The sequence below is a fragment of the Cupressus sempervirens genome, chromosome 1, assembly GCF_028749045.1.
Source record: "Cupressus sempervirens isolate cs-2001-9-10 chromosome 1, ASM2874904v1, whole genome shotgun sequence".
NCBI classification, from domain to species: Eukaryota; Viridiplantae; Streptophyta; class Pinopsida; order Cupressales; family Cupressaceae; genus Cupressus; species Cupressus sempervirens.
In genome coordinates this window covers 333,528,712-333,548,054 of record NC_143118.1, presented here as the reverse complement: position 1 = coordinate 333,548,054, position 19,343 = coordinate 333,528,712, and the positions used below count along the sequence as shown (strand labels likewise).

The following is a 19,343-nucleotide window of genomic DNA, read 5'->3' as shown; positions in this document are numbered from 1 at the left end:
TTGTTGATGTCTCTCTTGCTTCAAGGATAGGAAAAAATGAATTATCTTTATTATTTGGCTTCACTTTGGGCAAAAACATACCTAGAGAGTTCACTAACTAATCTTTCCTCTAGATATTTTCTCATCCAAGACATAATATTCTTCGTAATTATGGTGAATACTTCTCATGAATAAAACTTCTTCAATGCACTAGTGCAAAGACTCAATCTGCTAGCCATTTTAAAATCAGTATGTATGTCTAACAATTATAGTTAATTAACAACCTTAGACTTTTTCCAAAAAAAACTCACCACTCCTAGCAAGGACAATCAAGCTAGACCTGGACATGATTGTAAGATAAGATAAAAATTTAGTAGGTACTTTAGGTTAATCTTGACAACTCTACAAAATTTCCTCCAGGGGTAATTCATTGGTTACACAATCTTATATTGGACTCATCGATAGAGTTTCCATTTTTTTGGTTCCCAAAATGGGCTTTATGTTAGAAAAAGACACCAGTACACTCTCTAACAAGTTCTATAGAGAATCCCACTCCAATTATTAAAATTTATAAGAGGATTGGACCAACTAATGCAGATATTGATTCCCTTTGCACTTATGGCTTTGTGATACCAAAGTGAGAAAACATTCATTCAAATGAACTCTATACCATACTTGCTTCTTGAATTGTTAAGAAAATAATTATTATATAAAATAATCCAACAACAATCTAGGGAGATACTAAATGTGGCATAAACATTTATTGATCAACATCCTCGAGTGGGTCGTGAGACACACACAAACTATCACAAACCTTGTAAAGTTGATTTATGAATTTTAAAAAAAGGTTTATGATAGAAAAGAACCTCTATATGAAATAAACTATGTATTGTCAAATTTAATGGTTAATGCTTATCTATTGGGCTACAACTCTAAACTCAAACCCTATACATTATGAAATACACTCTTCATGAATTATTTATGATCTATATAAGATATTAAATTATAAAAAGTTTACAATTAAATAGAATTCATACTTACTACCAAAATCCTAATATCAAATCAATGAACCTGTGAAGTATTTCACACATTTTAATTTATCATTTCAATCAAAGCATTAAGCACCTCATATCAATTTCATGCATCAAATAATATAAGACATCTAAATAATATTATTCACAACTTGTAACTTGAAAATCGGGAGAAAACAGAAACTAAAAATTGTATAAATGTACTATAATGCTAAAATTATTTCATCCATATAACTATTTGAATATTCAAAGTAAGCAATTTACATAAGACTTTGACAAACTAGTTAACTTGTCTATTTACTCACCAAAAGGTACATAATGCTCATAAAAATTATCCTATCATCTTACTAAGAGAAACAAATACCAAATATAGACAATGAAAAATTTGTTAGCACTTTCTAAGTGATGTTGGGATTCCTTTTATATATCAAGAAATGCAAAAAAATATTAGTTAACTTAAGGAAAAATACACTAACTAATCAACTAAAACATGAAATGCAAAATAATATCAAAATCTTAATATAATGTTGGAACAAAATAACTTAAACATCAGACACTAAGTTTAATTCTTAGACCAAAAGTGTTTAAATAGACAAAGTTGACTTCTTTTTTTCCCAAGCTTAATTTTTCCCTTAGTGTGTGATGTTTAAGGTTGCCTATTAGAACATTGAACAATAGAAAAATGACATCTCAATTTGTTTTTTGGAGATACTCGTCTATAAATTCTTTTGAAAACATATTTTTCTCATAGTTGTAATTACAAACTCATTGTACTTATTAAGATAGTTATCCTCCCTATTATGCGTTCAATTTTCATGTTGCCCACTTAAAAAAGAAAACATTAGTTAGGAACTAAAAGTTTAAATAATCTTTTGTTTTCCATGGCTATCTCATATCTCATAACTTCTCTATCAACTAGAAAACCAAACACATTAACAACCTCTAAATTTATAATTGTATCACTCTAATGAGTTTTAGTTATGGCTCTTGAATTTCTAATATAGTTTACAAAGTTCACTTCAACTCTAAATAAATTATCCAACACCTCATTATAACTAGGTAAGTTGACATAATTTGTCAAATTCAATAAGGTTTATGAGTATTGTCCATGATCAAATCAGAATCCCTAGACCATTTCTCAAATTATTTTAATTTTCCCTCTTTATCATAGATATCAGACTCATAGGAATTATATGAGTTAAATAAACAACTCAATATTACCCTTAATGATTTGGTCATTTGATTTGAAAAATGCATAGAATATATTAACAAAACTAGTCATGTTCCTGGTTTCAGAAAAATTATCAAGAAAATTATCCATGCAAATTGAAATTTCTATTAGCACCTTCATAAGAAAATTTCTTCCTAGCCAAAGCATAAAAAGTTGCTCCATGAATGCCATATATTATTCTCATATGTTTTTAGCAATTTGTAAAGAATAGTGAGAATTGTGAATATAACCCAACTTCTTCTTCAAAATATGAATTTTTTGTTGCAATACTTATAGTAATAATTGGATTCCAAGAGTTCTCAAATACTCCCTTTACTACTAAACTCACAATATTAGGAAGGGAAACATTGTCGGTAGAAGTAGGAACAAAATAACCTTTTCTTTCAACAACAACAACTAATAAAATGGACTCAATAGCTATTAAATTTATAGCTTTTATATTTAATTATGAAATTCTCTCCTCCAATTTAGTATTAAACATCAACTACTCTTCATATCCCTCGTAGACTTATAATATTGTTTTATGACTTTGCATACTTTTTTTCCAAGTCTCCATCTTTGCTGTTGTTAAAAAATGATACACATATCATAAAATTTGCTGCTTCTTGGTTTCTTGTATTCTGAATATTCTGTACTATCTTGTTCTCATGTATTTTAATTTGCACATCAACCAAATATGGGTTTTGTGTAAAGGGAGAAAGAGACCATATGGACAAAGGTTTTCTCTTTGGATCAAATCCAGACTCTCTTACAAACTCTCAAAAAAAATTCTCTGACCGAACACTAGAATTAGACTATTTTCTGATCTAGTCAATAAAAAAAGATGATTGCATATCCCAATCTACCAATAAGATCATACCACACTTTTTAACAATTTATATCCATTTGTCAATAGTGATCCCTTCACTTTCTAGAACATATTATTGTTAAGAATGACACTTGTGGTTTAGTATTTGGATGGCTCCAATATAACACACTATCTCTCTTTTTCATGTATATTCTTAGTCCATTTCCAAAGTGATCTATGAACTACTCATCCAATGGTACACTTTGATACCACTTGATGAAGGGCCACACCACCCTACCAACTCATAACCAAAAATGCCACAATATGAAGACAAGATATGACAAAATGCTTCAAAAAAATTTATTATACTTGAAAATCCAATATTAATTACAATAACATTTCTACAAGATCCCTCAAGATCCGATCCAAGCCCAAGCTGGTCCAGATCCACACTCTAGTAGAAGCCTCCGAGATCTCAACTTGTGCTCGCAAGCCACCAAGCAACCTCCTTGTTTCTAAACTGCAGTCACTAGCTCTTCTCCAAATTTATCCAAGATCCAAGTGTAAACTACCTCACTTTCAGTGCTCTGTCTACACACTCACAACTCCATCACAATTTTTTTGTAAATTGCCTCACCTTCGGCGCTCTGTCCACAGACTCAGGAAAACTCACTCTTCACTTCCTTCTTCTCTTTCACACCTTGAAGCCTTCAAACGTTCCAGAGCTTTACCCTCCCAAGCTTCACCTTCCACAACTTTCACACCTTGAAGCTTTCACCTTTCAAAGCTTCTACTTCTTGAGCTTCTCCTCTCGAGCTTGATTAGAAATGCTCATATTCCTTGCTTAAATAGGCACTTACCGCCAAATGCATGATTTATCCACAACCTTCTAGAATTCCACCTACACAATATTCACAACCTTCTACAACTTCCATAACCTTCTACAATATCCACAACTTTCTACAATATTCATAACTTTCTAGAATTCTACCCACACACCTCGATAAATGGAATGACAACCATTTTTATTTTTATTTTTCTATTATGCCACCTATGCACCTCAAAAATAGAAATTCCTCCTTTTTTTTCTTTTTCTCCTTTTTCCCTTTTTATTTTTTAATTTTTTTCCTCTAATTTTCATCACTTTCTCTCTCCTCCACAAATTTTTTTTTTTTTTTTAAATAATAATTTTCCCATGCAAGATGCTCCTACATCAGACTCCTCCGGTAAATAGAAAAGTGTGTCCCACACTTTGATGCCAAAAAGAAAGGTCTTGAACCATCTTCATCTTCACCAAAGGTTTCCACCTAAATGGGGACAACAAAACCACCATGCAAATCTTCCATAGCTGCATTACTCTATCAAACACCAAAATCTCAAACATCCAATTAACATGCTCACTCCCAAGAAAAAACTAAACATAATGCTTCATTACCAAACTCCCCTTCACATCAACACCTAGTGAATTCACACCCATAGCAACAAACCCCACATCAATAGCCACATGTAGATCTCCATCAATACATGCCAAAATCTCAACACCAGCAACCTCATTGCTCACAAGATGCTCTGCAATACATAACTCACCTCCAATAGCAACTGGATCATCCACGACCAAGTGCTCTACAGCATACAAGTCATCACCAACATCAACTAGATCATCCATGACCAAATGCTTTGTAGTCTCCATGTTAGACTCAACCAACTGATCATGAAAACCAACCTCTATCCCAACATAAAAAAGGTTAGGAATATCCTCAGCAACATCCTCCAGTTTCTCTATAGGTTCTACATCAGGCTCCACAGACTGATCAGCAAAACCAACCTCCTCCACCTTAACATTCTTAGCTTGATCAGCCAATCTAGGATCCAACCGAGCAAACATCTTAGAAAACCCTCTGCAAAAAATCCTTCCCATGCTCCTTCTGACAACCTCGAATTGTTTGCAAGTCAGATCCCAACCTGCCACCTCACACGAACAATCAAGAACCACATCACAAGTTTCAGACAATAGATTTGCAATCCACAAGCTCTCTACAATCATCCCTTAACAAGTTCAGTCTCCCATCTCTGCATCCATCAATCAATCTGCATGTCCTCCCATGGACCTGGTGCAAACTACCTCAGCTTCGGCGATCTGTCTACACGCTCAAGAACTCCTACTCTGATAAACTTCACCCAACCAAGGTCCTGGTACAAACTACCTCACACTTTGGCGATCTGCTTGTACACTCAAGAACTCCTGCTCTGATACAACTTGATGAAGGTACACTCTGATACCACTTGATGAAGGGCCACACCACCCTACCAACTCATAAGCAAAAATTTCACAATATGAAGACAAGAGATGACAAAATGCTTCAAACAATTTTATTATACTTGAAAATCCAATATTAATTACAATAACATTTCTACAAGATCCCTCAAGATCCAATCCAAGCCTAAGCTAGTCCAGATCCACACTCTAGTAGAAGCTTCTGAGATCTCAACTTGTGCTCGCAAGCCACCAAGCAACCTCCTTGTTTCTAAACTGCAATCACTAGCTCTTCTCCAACTTTATCCAAGATCCAAGTGTAAACTGTCTCACTTTCGGTGCTTTGTCTACACACTCACAACTCCATCACAATCTTACTGTAAATTGCCTCACATTCGGTGCTCTATCCATAGACTCAGGAAAAATCACTCTTCACTTCCTTCTTCTCTTTCACACCTTGAAGCCTTCAAACCTTTCAGAGCTTTACCTTCCCAAGCTTCCAAAGCTTTCCAAGCTTCACCTTCCACAACTTTCACACCTTGAAGCTTTCACTTTCCAAAGCTTCTACTTCTCGAGCTTCTCCTCTCGAGCTTGATTAGAAATGCTCATATGCCTTGCTTAAATAGGCACTTACCACCCAATGCATGATTTATCCACAACCTTCTACAACTTCTATAACCTTCTACAATATCCACAATTTTCTACAATATTCATAACTTTCTAGAATTCTACCGACACACCTCGATAAATGGAATGACAACCATTTTTATTTTTATTTTTCTATTATGCCACCTATGCACCTCGAAAATAGAAATTCCTCCTTTTTTTTCTTTTTCTCCTTTTTTTTCTTTTTCATTTTTTTAATTTGTTTTCTCTAATTTTCGTCACTTTCTTTCTCCTCCACAATTTTTTTTTTAAAAATAATTTTCTCATGCATCAAAATTCTTTAAGGCTCTATCATGAACATAAGATTGAAGAGGTTTTTGTTGTCTAGGACAACCAAATAGCTAGATGACAAGGATATTCTTGGGAAGGTTGCTTGTGAATTGACATTTGAAGGGGGCTTGATTTTGAAAACATGTCACTATCTCTCTAAAAAAAATTTGATGACCACTCAAAGCTTGAAAAATGTCCCAAATATGGGTTAGAACATGTTTCATTTTGCCAATTGAAAAAGTTGGCCTTGAATAATGACTGATTTTGTTTGGATAATAGAAGACCTACCCATTCTTAGAGCTCAATCATGTAATATTTATTTTATATTCATCTTATCTCCCTCATCCTGATGATGTATCATTGAGTATGATCCAAAATGTTGATGTTGATAAACTCACACACAATCTTATCCAGAAGCATGAATATAATATCATGGATTGTGGAAATCTATTACAATTAATATTCATTTTCTTAATCAAAGAGTTGAACAAAATGTTTGATTTGATGTCTAATCAATATGAAAGATTAAAAGCTAAATAAAAATATGGGAAGTATTTGTGACATCGTATTATGCTTTGTCTACAGATAAAAATAGAGAATTTTTCATCTTTGTTGTTTTAGCACACACTAATAATAAATATAAATCATTCTCCAATTAGAAAATTTGATATATTCATATATGCATAATTTTTTTACCTTACTTAATGTGTTAAAAAGGAGAATTTGATATATTCATATATGCATAATTTTTTTACCTTACTTAATGTGTTAAAAAAAATTGAACATACGTAAGAAATAGACATTTTTATTCATTGCTTAATGATAGCCTCATTATTTCAAAGAATAAGCTCAATTGAAATTAGAAATATATGTTCATTGTTTAATGATGGCCTCATTATTTTAGAGAATAATCTCAACTAAAAATAAAGCACAAGAATATGAAGGTGTGCTTTGATAACATTCTGAAAAAGGAATTGCAAGTAGTCATAGATGAGACACCTTATGTAACAAAATCAGGTGCATATAGAACTTTTAACTGGCCATGTACTTGTGGATATGAAGAGGCATACTCAATATGGCATTTTTTAATTTTTGTCTTTTAGGTATTTACTTTACTCTCATTTTGATTCCTTATATGATCTACTGTATAGAGTCGGATATTATTTTTAAGTACCAAAGGTACTTTTAAAATTCAGTTTTATTTATATGTGGTTGGGTGTTTTGTTCAAACATAATTTGGGTTTTAAGAATAGTTAAATACTTTATTGTAGCCAGAAAAGTAGCATATAAATTCAACAATTGGCATTGGGCAACTTAAAGAAGAGAAAGATGATTCGTATATGAAAAAGTAAATATATAATTATTGTATCAGATGCTACAGATCTTTTCATGTTAACACTCACATATATACTTTATTATCAACACAACCATATGACACGTTTAGATATACTTTGATGTATTACTTTTATCCAGACGATCAGTCGGAGGCAAAGATATTTTGAGCTTCCTTTTCGTATTTGAAATTATTCTTTTTGGAGTGGTCAGCAGCCCAGATAAATATACCCTCAAGTTTCCCTTTCTTCTTCAACTCTTTGCATATGTCAAAGAATCCTTTATTTGCTTGTAGGCCACCTGCCTCGCTATCTGTAGAGAAGCTGCTCAATAATCTCCCCCCCTTGTAGTTAGAAGCCTGAGTATCAAAGTGCTTGACAAATTGCTTGACAGAAGTACTCTTATCGTAGGCATAGAACTGAAAATTAACATAGTCTATAGACTGACCATGCTTTTTCCACAGTGCCTTGTAATTCGACTGCACCGGGCCCTCATCTTCATAAGGAGCAATGGACGCCATGGAAATGACCTTTTTCTTCTTCAGCTGTTTGATCAATTTCCCCACACACTCAGAAAATGTTTTTGGGTCTGAAAAGTCGAAATGCTCGTAGTCGATGTCGATGCCGTCGAGATGGTATTCTTTGATTATCTCTGTGAGAGAAGAAACTGCGTTGCTAACCCATGAAGAAACAGAAGATGGTTGGAACTGTACATGGGTTGCATCCTCTCCTACCACGTCACCGCCTAAGCTGACGGCAAACTTGACATTCTTATGCTTCGACTTCATGTCCAACACGTCCTGAGGGCTGAGATTATCAGTGTCCCAGAAAACGTTGAATTTGCCGTTTGTTGGAGAGGGAGAATGAGAATCAGTTGTGTAGTCGATGGCAAATGACAGAAGAAAATGGACCTCAACGTCATCATTGATCGGCACATCAGAGAATTTGACGTTGAGGAATTCAGCGCCTATGTATTCCCTGAGTAGATTATTATTACCAGCTGCACAGAATCATTTGGTAGTAATAGTCAGCATAATCAAGTCGCCAAACAACATAGAAAACCCAAATTACAACAAACATGATAAAAAGAGACATGATCTTCAGCCTGGCATAGTAATAAGTTTGAAGAGTAGGATGACCTAAATAAGAAAGCTTACACAGTGACATAGGGAGAAACAACAAAACCAGAGAAATGTAGATCTTCATGCGAAAGTCCATGGTAGCCGCGAATTAGTTGTTGTGGCTTGAGATAATCTGTGTTTTGAGAAGATCCAACAGGAACGTCTTGTTTTGTAAGGAGTCTATTGTTTTTCTACATAGTTTCCTCGTCGGTACGTCTTCGTCTCCAATGTAGGGTTAAAGGAAAAGCCATGGAAGCCGGCGGATTGAACAACGCAAATATAAACATAGTGAGTTAACATTCTGGATTTATCGTTCTTGACAGTCGGCCTGAGCAGACATGTATCTGCCAAAGATTTTATGACTCCCATGATTATGTAATTTAAATCAAGCGAAGTATCGGTCCTATCCATCACAATTGTCTGCTATCGCCTTCCAATGATATTTAATAGAGATGGGATGTTTTCAGAAACCCAACACCATCGCCAGGCTAAACTTGCAGCTGAAATCATTTTAATAGGAATAGAATAATGGAGTGCTCTCGTCCTCTCTATCGTATGCTCATGTCTATTCTAGGCTTCCCTTCTAAAGAGGCCTCTCTCCAAATCAGTTCTTAACTTACTTGCGGTATTGACCAAAGTAACAACATTCTAACATTCTATTTGTTTGGTTTTTTTCCCGCTTTTTTTGCCCTTTTCTCTCAGCCAAAGTATTCTAAAATTGTATTTGTTTGTATTGTTTTTTTTATTGCTGCTATGGAATATTTCAAAAACAACATTCTATTTGTTGAGAAGTTCTTGTCCTTCCAAAATTAAGAAGAGTTCAATCTGAAATTAATAAGAACTAATTTATACTTTAATTAATTTTAGTTTCAATTCGTAAAAATTTTATTTAACAAAATATATTGCAAATAATAATTGTCTATACATGTGTTGGCCTAATCTTTTTAAGTTGAAAAGTTACTACATCGACAAATCTTTATTAAAAATCTTTTTATTATTTTTTATTATCATAGTTTCTTTGGCCAAATCTTCATTCACAAGACTTGCTTCTATCCTAAAATTAGATGTTAACATGACGCTTGCATCCTTAACAATTAATAATTTAACATCTAATTCATCATTATGGCCCCCTACCTTATTTTGTTACAATGCTACTTGTTATTAGTTTTCTTAGTAAATATTAAAAAAATTGTTATGGTTATGTACATCATCATTCATTGCAAAAAGATGAATATTAAATCTTAATCTCCTCTTTAACATTTTCATTCAATAGTGAAATTTTTTGATATGTGATCTAGAAATTCTGAGCATGAGAATGGAGGATTCAAATATTTGCAAAGGAATGGAGCGTTGGATGTTGGTGTGCTAAGGGATGTTAGAGGCTTGCAACAAGGTGAGTACTCAAACTTATCACTTGATCATATCTCTTCTCTACTATTCCTTGATATTTTTGGGTTACAAAATATTGTGGGTCCTAAATTTTGCCTCTTAAGGTCCCCTCTTTGTCTATTTTGTTGACCCAAAAAGGTAATTGGGAAGCCTTTTTTGGAGACGTACCGAAGTCAAATAAAGGGAGGTGTCCTTGTGGATGATACTTTTATTCAAATCAAGGACAACTCTCTCAATAGGAATCTATCCATGATGGCCTCCTCCCTAGTTGGTAAATCTAGAGGTAGAATGCAAGTTATAGTCTTTGTTCATAACTGGGCTATGTCCTCCTAGATCTTGAAAGGCTCTATAGTAGTGACAACCATCCTAAAGGGTTTCTTCTACCTTTTTTTTCTCTAAATGGATCTTTCTTTTTTAGTACTTTCCTCAGGCCCTTGGTTTTAGGGAAAAATTCCTCTCTTTCTTTGTTAATGGAGACCTAGATTTGACCATCTTAAGGACCTATTGGGGATTATCTCCACTTGGATATGTCTCATAGGATTTCCTCTCAATTTTTGGGATGAAGTGGTTCTTGAATGTATTGTGAACTCCTTTGGGGAATTCTTAGTATTTAGTGCACTCACTTATAACCACACTCATTTTCTCTATGCATATTTATGTGTTTAAGTTACCCTAATCGTCATTCTTCTGGTCTCAATAAGGATCAAGTCAAGGTTTGGATTAGTCTCTCAATTGGTGGAATATAAGAACTCTATATCTTATTCCCAAGTGTGTTCATCTATAAACCATCTTTTCTCTAAGTACCCTTGAAACTCTAAAATACCTCCTTTGATGTCTAATGGTAAAGGTGTGATAGGGTTTGGTCCTCTACTTACTCATGCTCCTTTGGCCTCTTTTGAAGTACCTCTTGAGCTAATACTTTTCTCTAGTTCCGCTTCTAATGTCTCCTTGGATCCCCTTTCCTCCTTTCTTCATTTGCTTGACCTCTCTCCCTCTTCATTGGTGAACATCCTCTTGTCAGGCGCTACCTCTCTAGTTCCTCTCTCTATGTCCTTTTATTTCCCCTCTCTTCCTCCCTTTCCTTTTGTGTTGACCCCTTCCTTTTTCTAGTTCACTCTAAACTATCATTCCCCAGTCAACCAATGTTACTGGTGATCCCCCTTGATTTGTCCCCCTCTATCACATTCACCCCTTATTCCCCTCACATATCCTCCCTTCTTAAATCTCATAAGATGATAAATGTTGCTATTATGTAGAGAATTTAAAGGTGCTCTAGGTGGAATATGCATCAAAGAATTACAACCATGGAGGTTGTGAATTAGATCAAGAGAAATCTCAAGCATCTTTCCTCAAATTTCCCAAATAAATGATAATTCTCTCTTGGAATATAAAAGGTATTAACAAAAAAAAAAAAAAGATGTTAGTTAAATTTGATCAAATATATGAGTCCTAATATAGATGTTCTCCAAGAAAAGAGGATACCATCAGATGCTTTCTTGTTCCAACAAATTTAAATGGCATTTCACCCATTTTATTTCTATGAACATGGATGATGCTTCAAGTGGTTTAACCATTCTTTGGAAACCCAATTTCCTTTTTGGTAAACTACTAAACCAAAGTAAAAAAATTCAAGATGACTTTTTAACATCTTTACCAATATGTATGCTCCCAATGAAATATGGGCTAAAAAATCTCTTTGATCGTAAGTGTGAATAAAAAAATGGATTTTAGTATGGACAAAGGATGATTATGGGATATTTCAATGCGCCACTTTTATCTTCAGAGGAAAAAGATAGAACTATAGTTTTTTCTGATTATATGTTACCTTCATAAATTTATAGCAGCTGATAAGCTTGTCCACCTTGAACTCTTGGTGGGGTCTTTCACTTGGTCTAATATGAGATTTGGAAATGGCCTCATCCAATTAAAAATGGGAAGGTTCCTTTTATCTTACAATTAAAATATTTTAAATAAATATTTATTTTCATTTGAGGTTAGATATGATTTTGAGCATCATCCCATTTTATCTTGTTGGGATCTCACAATTCACTTTGATAAATTCCCATCTCATTTTTTAGGCCATGTGGACTCACGGTCTTGATTTTCGTACATGTCTAATGGAATATTGAATCATTAAAAACTTGATGATAGAAATATGAAGAGACGAAGTTGAGCCTGATTCAACACTAATAGAAAATTTTGAGAAACAAGAGAATGATTCAATGATAGAAGCAAACCTATATGCCATAGTTGCAACTATGAAAGTAGTACTATGTGAAGATGAAAAGAGATTATTCCATTCACGAATGTGGGTTGATGGAAAGGCTCTACATTTTATTTTTGACAATGGTATCCAAAAGAACTTAATTTCTATGGAGATGGTTAAAAGCTTAAGTTTTGAAATGACAAGACACACACAACCCTACACTATGGAATGGGCTAATGAGGGGAGATACATTCAGATAAATCAATAGTATTGCCTACCATACTCAATCAAACCATTCAAGGATGAAATAATGTGTGGTGTAGCACCTTTAGAAGTATGTTATGTTTTGTTGGTGTAGCCATACATGTATCAATGGCATGGGGTGTATGAGTCTAGACTACATAGTGTCACAATAAAGCTTGGTGAAAAGAGATATTGAATGCTAGAGGTATGTCCAACTCAAGTTGCTTCTTTGATTAGTGCTAAATAATGTAAAAACTTAATTTCTCAAACTAGAACTTTTTTCCTCCTCATGATTTGTCCTGAGAAGACAAAGTCAATTATTCTTAACACAAATGCTAAGGTGGCCACAACAATATACCAACAAGGGAGATGGATATAATTTTGAAAGAGTACCATAGTATGTTTAAATCACCAATAGGGTTCCTAACACATTTTCAAGCCAAGCACTCTATTGATTTAACTCCATGAACACAATTACCACATGATCCAATATATAGGACATCAATTTTGGAAAATGATGAAACTAAGAGACAGATTCAAGAACTCATTGAAAAGGGACACATCAGGAAAAGTTCTTCACCATGTGGTAGTCCAATTTTTTTGGAAAGGAAGAAAGATGGGACATGGAGACTTTGTATTGATTATAGGGAACTTAACAAAATTTCAATGAAACATAGATATCCAATCCACAAATTGATCATCTTTTGGATCAACTTAGGGGGGCTGATCTCTTTACAAAAATTGACTTAAAATTTGGGTATCATTAAGTACCAATTGATCAAGTGGATGTATTGAAGACTACTTTCAAGTCCAAGGAAGGTATGTTTGAATGGTTGGTGATGCCTCTTGGCCTTACAAGTGCTTTTTCCACATTTATGAGGTTAATGGGCTAATGCACCAAGTTGTGGTGCCAAAAAGATGACACACATCTTCTCCTTTTTTTCAAATCTGTAATAGTGAGCATGTCTTATGCCTTGGGCTGCACAAGCCTTAGGCTTGTGAAGCTTAAGGCATAGCATGTGCATGCTTTTTCAAACTTATAGTTATAGGCTACAACCCACAGCCCATCTCATTTTTTTGTTTCCTTTTGTTGGTTGCCTTCTTTTCCCCCAACAATGTGCACACATTTTGTAGAAGGTGTTTTTTTTTTCTCATTCTCCTCTTAAAAATTCCTCCTCATCACTAGAGATCAAGATTGGGATCATCAAGTATGTTTTTGACTCTTGTTTTTGCTTTGTTTTGTATGTTTTAGCATTTTTTTTTATAATTTTTAGTTTTTCTTCTTGAGTTGGTTTATTTATTTAAAATTTAATTGGTTTCTTATCAAAAAATGTGAATAATCAAGCACCAAATCCCCAACTTGATCAACAAAATCAAAATGAAAACCCTCCACAAGATCTAAATAAAACCCCTCGTAAGGAAGAGCAGGAAGCTCTGCAACCTCCACCAATTGAAAGACCTCCTTCTGACACCCAAGAGAATATAATGAATGAAATAAAAAGAGGGAAAAATAAATTAGAAGAAATCATTGGTAGGTTAAAAGCTTGTGGAAAAACTAATCCTATGAGAGAACAATTGACATCCTCCCTTGAGTCCATTATGAGCCATGTAGCTTATGTTAGTGGTCAATTGGATATTTGGTGTGTTAAGACAGAAGAAAAAAAAAATCTTATAAAGATATTAAAAAAGGGCATAACAAAAGGTGACATATGTGCATTGTTTAAAAATTTAGGAATACAAGACACTATTAAAACTACAACTAGAAGGTTCTCCATCCATTGGTGGATCCATGATGATATTAGAAATAACTTTTTGGATTTATGGTGGATGGTCTTTGATTCCCCTCTTTGAAATAATCATGAGGTTTCAATATATTTCTTATAGAAATTGTATTGCGAATTTTTCCTCAAGGAGATCCCCAATTATTTTGACATGTTAGATTCTCAAGGTAGAGATGGAGGGTCATCATTTGAGAGGTTGGGGGCACATCATGACCCTAATGCAATTAGGGAATCTTTTTTCAAGCCATAGGGTGAGCATGGCATTATTCCTTTAGTTGTGAAGGAACATGTAGAGACTTGTACTCTAGGGATTATCAATGTTTTGAAATAGACCCTCATTCATTATAGTAGTCCATTAGTTGAGGAGAAGCCTTGTTTGTTTCACAGTCACATGTGCACATCATCTTGATCCTTGTGCATGTTTGGTTGTCATGTTGGAGACACTATAGATGATGGGCTAGTAACTAATGACTTTCTGAATGAGACATTTGGCATTGACACATAGGTAAATTACAATTATAATAAACTAATTTAATCACATTTCATATGTACAATGAATGACTAATAAATTAGCATGTCTTGACATTATTCAAAATTTAGGGTAAGAGTGTTGATGGCCCTATTACAGATTCCCTAGACCCATTTTACATCTAGTCAATGAGTCGATGAGTATGTATCAATTTAATCATTTAAATTAATACATATATTTATTAATTAATCATATGAAGGATTGACAAATTTTTTTATCCATGTGCATTAGTTTTCTACTAGACCATTGACATTCACAAGGGACTCTAAGCCTAGGCATGATACTAACTTTATAGAGGTACATTTATTTCATGTTAATTTAATTCATTTGATTATGTTATATTATATATTAAAAATATTTAAATTGTATTATATGATTTTCAATTGTTGACATTAGAGACTCATCATCTTTGCTAGTCCATTGATTGTGCAGTTGCTGTCATGATGGCTAGTTCAGAGCCATTGATTGAGGTATGAAAAAGTTTTCATATTTTTAGTTGTTATTTATGATAGTTAGTATTGAAATTTCAAATAGTATTTATAAGTATGATAGAGTGATTATATTGATTATAATTTTTTTAGGGCCTTATTACTCCAAATCATTCATAAGCCTTTAAGGTGGATGTATAGAGTGACTATTTTATGGAGGTAAGAAAATGATTAATTTTGTGTGTACATATATTTGATTTCAATGTATAATAATTATTGATTCATATATACTTTGTTTTTATTTTCTCTAGTTAGAGAGGAGCCTAAACAAGATGACAAGTGAGTGTGTGGGGAAGACCCTATCATCCTCATCATCTCCCTCCAAGAAATGACAAAAGACCTCTAGGGATTTTTTTCCTTCCCCTTTTGGGAAGGAGAAGATATAGGGATGGACACATGTATAGAAATTAGTGAACATATATTTTAGATTTTATGTTAGTGGACATATTTGACATGTATTTGATGTATATATATGACATTTTATATTTGATGCATAAAATTATTAGACTTACAACTTTGATGCATTAGTTTGTTCATTTATGGCATTATTGGTCATCATAATATATATCTTATTTTTCTTGTTTACGTTTTAAGTATTTCATGTATTTCATTTTAATGTAATTTGCATCCGAAATAGGGATAGGAATCATTATAATAATCTTTAATAGAATTTTTTGACATTTGAATAAGGATATGATATTAATTTATATTTAGATTGTAAAAGTTATGAGTACTTTTTATTATGAGTAACTTATTTGGAGTTTTTGTTGGGATGAGAATAGTGAAACTTGAATTCTTATTACTATTATATAAGTAACATTGAAGTTTGACACTTGAGTTGGCTACATTATGTAAATGTCTAAGCTTGAATCTTAGTGTCATCATAAACATGTCAAGAGTTTATATATGCTTTATCTTTAGAACATGAGAAGACTTGAAATTAAAAAAAAATTAATTTATCCATGGAATTTGATATCAATATTGCTTTCTTATCCATCTCTTTGAGAGCTCCATTAATGGAAACACATTATATATTCTCTTTTTATGATTCCTATAGCTATAGTTGTTTCATTTTTTTTTCTTGAATATCTTTTGTTTGTCATTATCCTAGTGCAAGAAACTTAACAACCCTTATTTTGGATTTTTTTGTGTTGTTTTTTCTTTGAGGCTTTTTGTGACTCTATCCAAGTTAGGGTGGTGTGTTGGTGTGCTCAAATCAAGCTAGTTTGATTAAGCCTTGTTTAGGTATGTGCAAGCTAATAAACATAGGGGGACACTAGGTGGTCAAAGTGGGTTAAAGTTCGTACAAGTCATTGGTAAGTGGGATATGACCCAAATAGGTCATAAATAGAAATTTTGCATCTTGTTCGAGTTTTTGGAACTCATAAAATGTAATTTTGGTTGATTATGATTAAAATGCCAAAAGTTGCTAAGTTGTCAAAAAGTTTCTCAAATGGGTCTAGGGGATAAAAAGAGGCATATTAGTTACCAAGGGGCCACATTATGTCTAAAAACCTTTATTGTACCTATTTAGTTTCATTCAAAAAGGTTTCAAGGGTCTAGAAGTCAAAAATGGAAAAATTGCAATGTGGTTAGCAACTTTTAAAAGTTGTTCCACAACATTTTGTGCAACTTTTTAGTTATGGTGTAGAAGGAAGGAAAGATGGTTGGTTTAATTGAATGCATACCTTGGTAGTTCCTATAAGATCTGGAAGAAGACAAATTTACTAGTTGGATGTTGGAAGAGTTCATTCTTGAATTTGAATACAAACGTTTTGTTACATTTCCTTTCACAGATTTTGGATTTTTCAAAGCAAGTTTTAGATAATGGATCGAAAATTAAATTTTTACCTTGGATTAGGTTAGTTCATGTTTTTACAATATTTTTTTCTTCATTAAAATTTCCTTTAAGTGTTCATATGTTAAGGTTTTAGAAATTGTTTTGAAAACACCCTATCTGTTGGTCCTATCCAAGCAGCCCGCACAAAAATGACTCTCCCATGAGTTCCCACCATGCAATCATCATGGAACCAAGGGAAATGAGAGAGAAATTTTTTTACATAATGTATCATAAAGCTTGCACCCTACCAATGGACTTAGCTAATTTTTCAATGATTCCCTAGGCAAATTTTGGATACTTGGCTAGGGAATTTCAATGTTGATTTGAGGAGTTTGGGGTTTGAATGTAAATGATAGTTCAGACTAGATATGGAGAAGGTAGAGGGATGAGAAATGATTCTTTGTTACAAAGGAGGCCTCCCCAAGAATAATTTTTATACCCATAGCATGTCATCTTCAACTTCTTGTATCTTTTCATTTTTCCAAGTATTGACACACAATATTTAGTGACTCTTAAGGTCAATTTTATTTGACATACCCATAAATGTTCAATCGATTAATAGGATGTGATGAGATTGAGAATACAGTTTATCTAACCACTTGGAGCTAACAGAGTAGACAGTTTGGTCCCAAGCTGAATAGTTAGAGAGATTCACCAATTGGTAACTTTATATTGGCCAACACTACAAGTTTTAGCATCACCTAAGATGGGGCTGCAAAATCAAAACAAAATCCAATCTTGAAAAAGAGAGATAGGTTATTTTTATTAGAATTCTTTAGAATAGCTAAGAGGGGGGTGAATTAGTTTTCAAGGTCCAAATGTACAAATAAAACTTTTCACAACTTAGTGAACCCATAAAAAATTCATATCTATGCATACATCCATAGGATTATGCAATCACTAAAAACTTCTAGGTTACTATCAAATCAATTTGTAGAAATGTAAAGCATGAAACATAAGAGATTCATCAACACACTTGACATAATGATTTATGTGGAAACCTAATTTGGAATTTAAACCACTAGTAACATGCTACTCCTTTTCACCCTTCTAAAGTGATGCCCTATGAAAGGCCAAGCCTGTTAAAGGTTACAATACACACTATTAAATGTGACCCTATTAAAGGATTTCAATCACCTTGTTAGGAGTGATTCTTTTTAGAGGACTTTAGGCCGTTCACTTGGAATTCGACCAAGTTAAAGGATTTAAAAATGATTTTTAGGTCAACCTTAATCCAAAGGATTTACCCTAGACTGATAGAATTGTTAGACAATAACAACAGAGCTTTGATCTAATACAGCTTACTGTAAGAATTCTTTAGAATAACTAAGAGGGGGGTGAATTAGGTATTCAAGGTTCAGATGTACAAATAAAACTTTCCATAGCTTTAGTGAACCCATAAAACATTCCTACTCATGCATGCATTCATAGGATAATGTAGTCACTAAAATCTTGTAGCTTACTATCAAATCAACTTGCAAAAATGTAAAGCATGAAACATAATAGATTCATCAACACACTTGAAACGGTGATTTATGTGGAAACTCAATTTTAGAAAAACCATCAGTAACATTCTACTCCTTTTCACTCTTCTAAAGTGATGCCCTATGAAAAGCCAATGCTATTAAAGGTTACAATACACACTATTAAATGTGACCCAGTAAAAGGATTTCAATCACCCTGTTAGGAGTGATCCTTGTTAGAGGACTTTGGACCATTCACTTTGCAATGCCACCCAGTTAAAGGATTTTGAAATGAATGTTAGGTCAACCTTAATGCAAAGGATTTACCCCAGACTAATACAATTCTTAAAGAACTCATAAGAGTAGAGCTTTGATTTGATACAACTTACAAATTTTCTTTTAGATCATAGATCTTTGTTTAGTCCTCATTTATACTTGGCCTTTATACTTTGCAGTTTTGATAGCTTGTTCACCCTTCAAGCATTTTTCTCCTTAAGCCTTCTTGCTTATCATGCCATTATAGACTCTTATTTTAGTTCACTTGATGAAGCAAAATCTTGTCTTCCTTAGGTTCTTGCACATGACTCTCTACTCTCTACTTTTTTTACTTCATGACTAGACATTCCTATAAATAGAAAATTAAGATGCTTTGTCATTTTATTTTCCATCGTCCATTTTAAGGTTTGGATAGATTAGGTAGGATACAATGTATCTACTTCATATTCCATCTTTCT

At 33.4% G+C, this 19,343-nt stretch overlaps 1 pseudogene; it reads right to left on the bottom strand.

Moving 5' to 3' along the window:
• Positions 1-7,695: 7,695 nt before the first annotated feature.
• LOC149577535 (chitinase 2 pseudogene) overlaps positions 7,696-19,343 on the bottom strand; it is a 62,941-nt pseudogene continuing 51,293 nt past the window's right edge.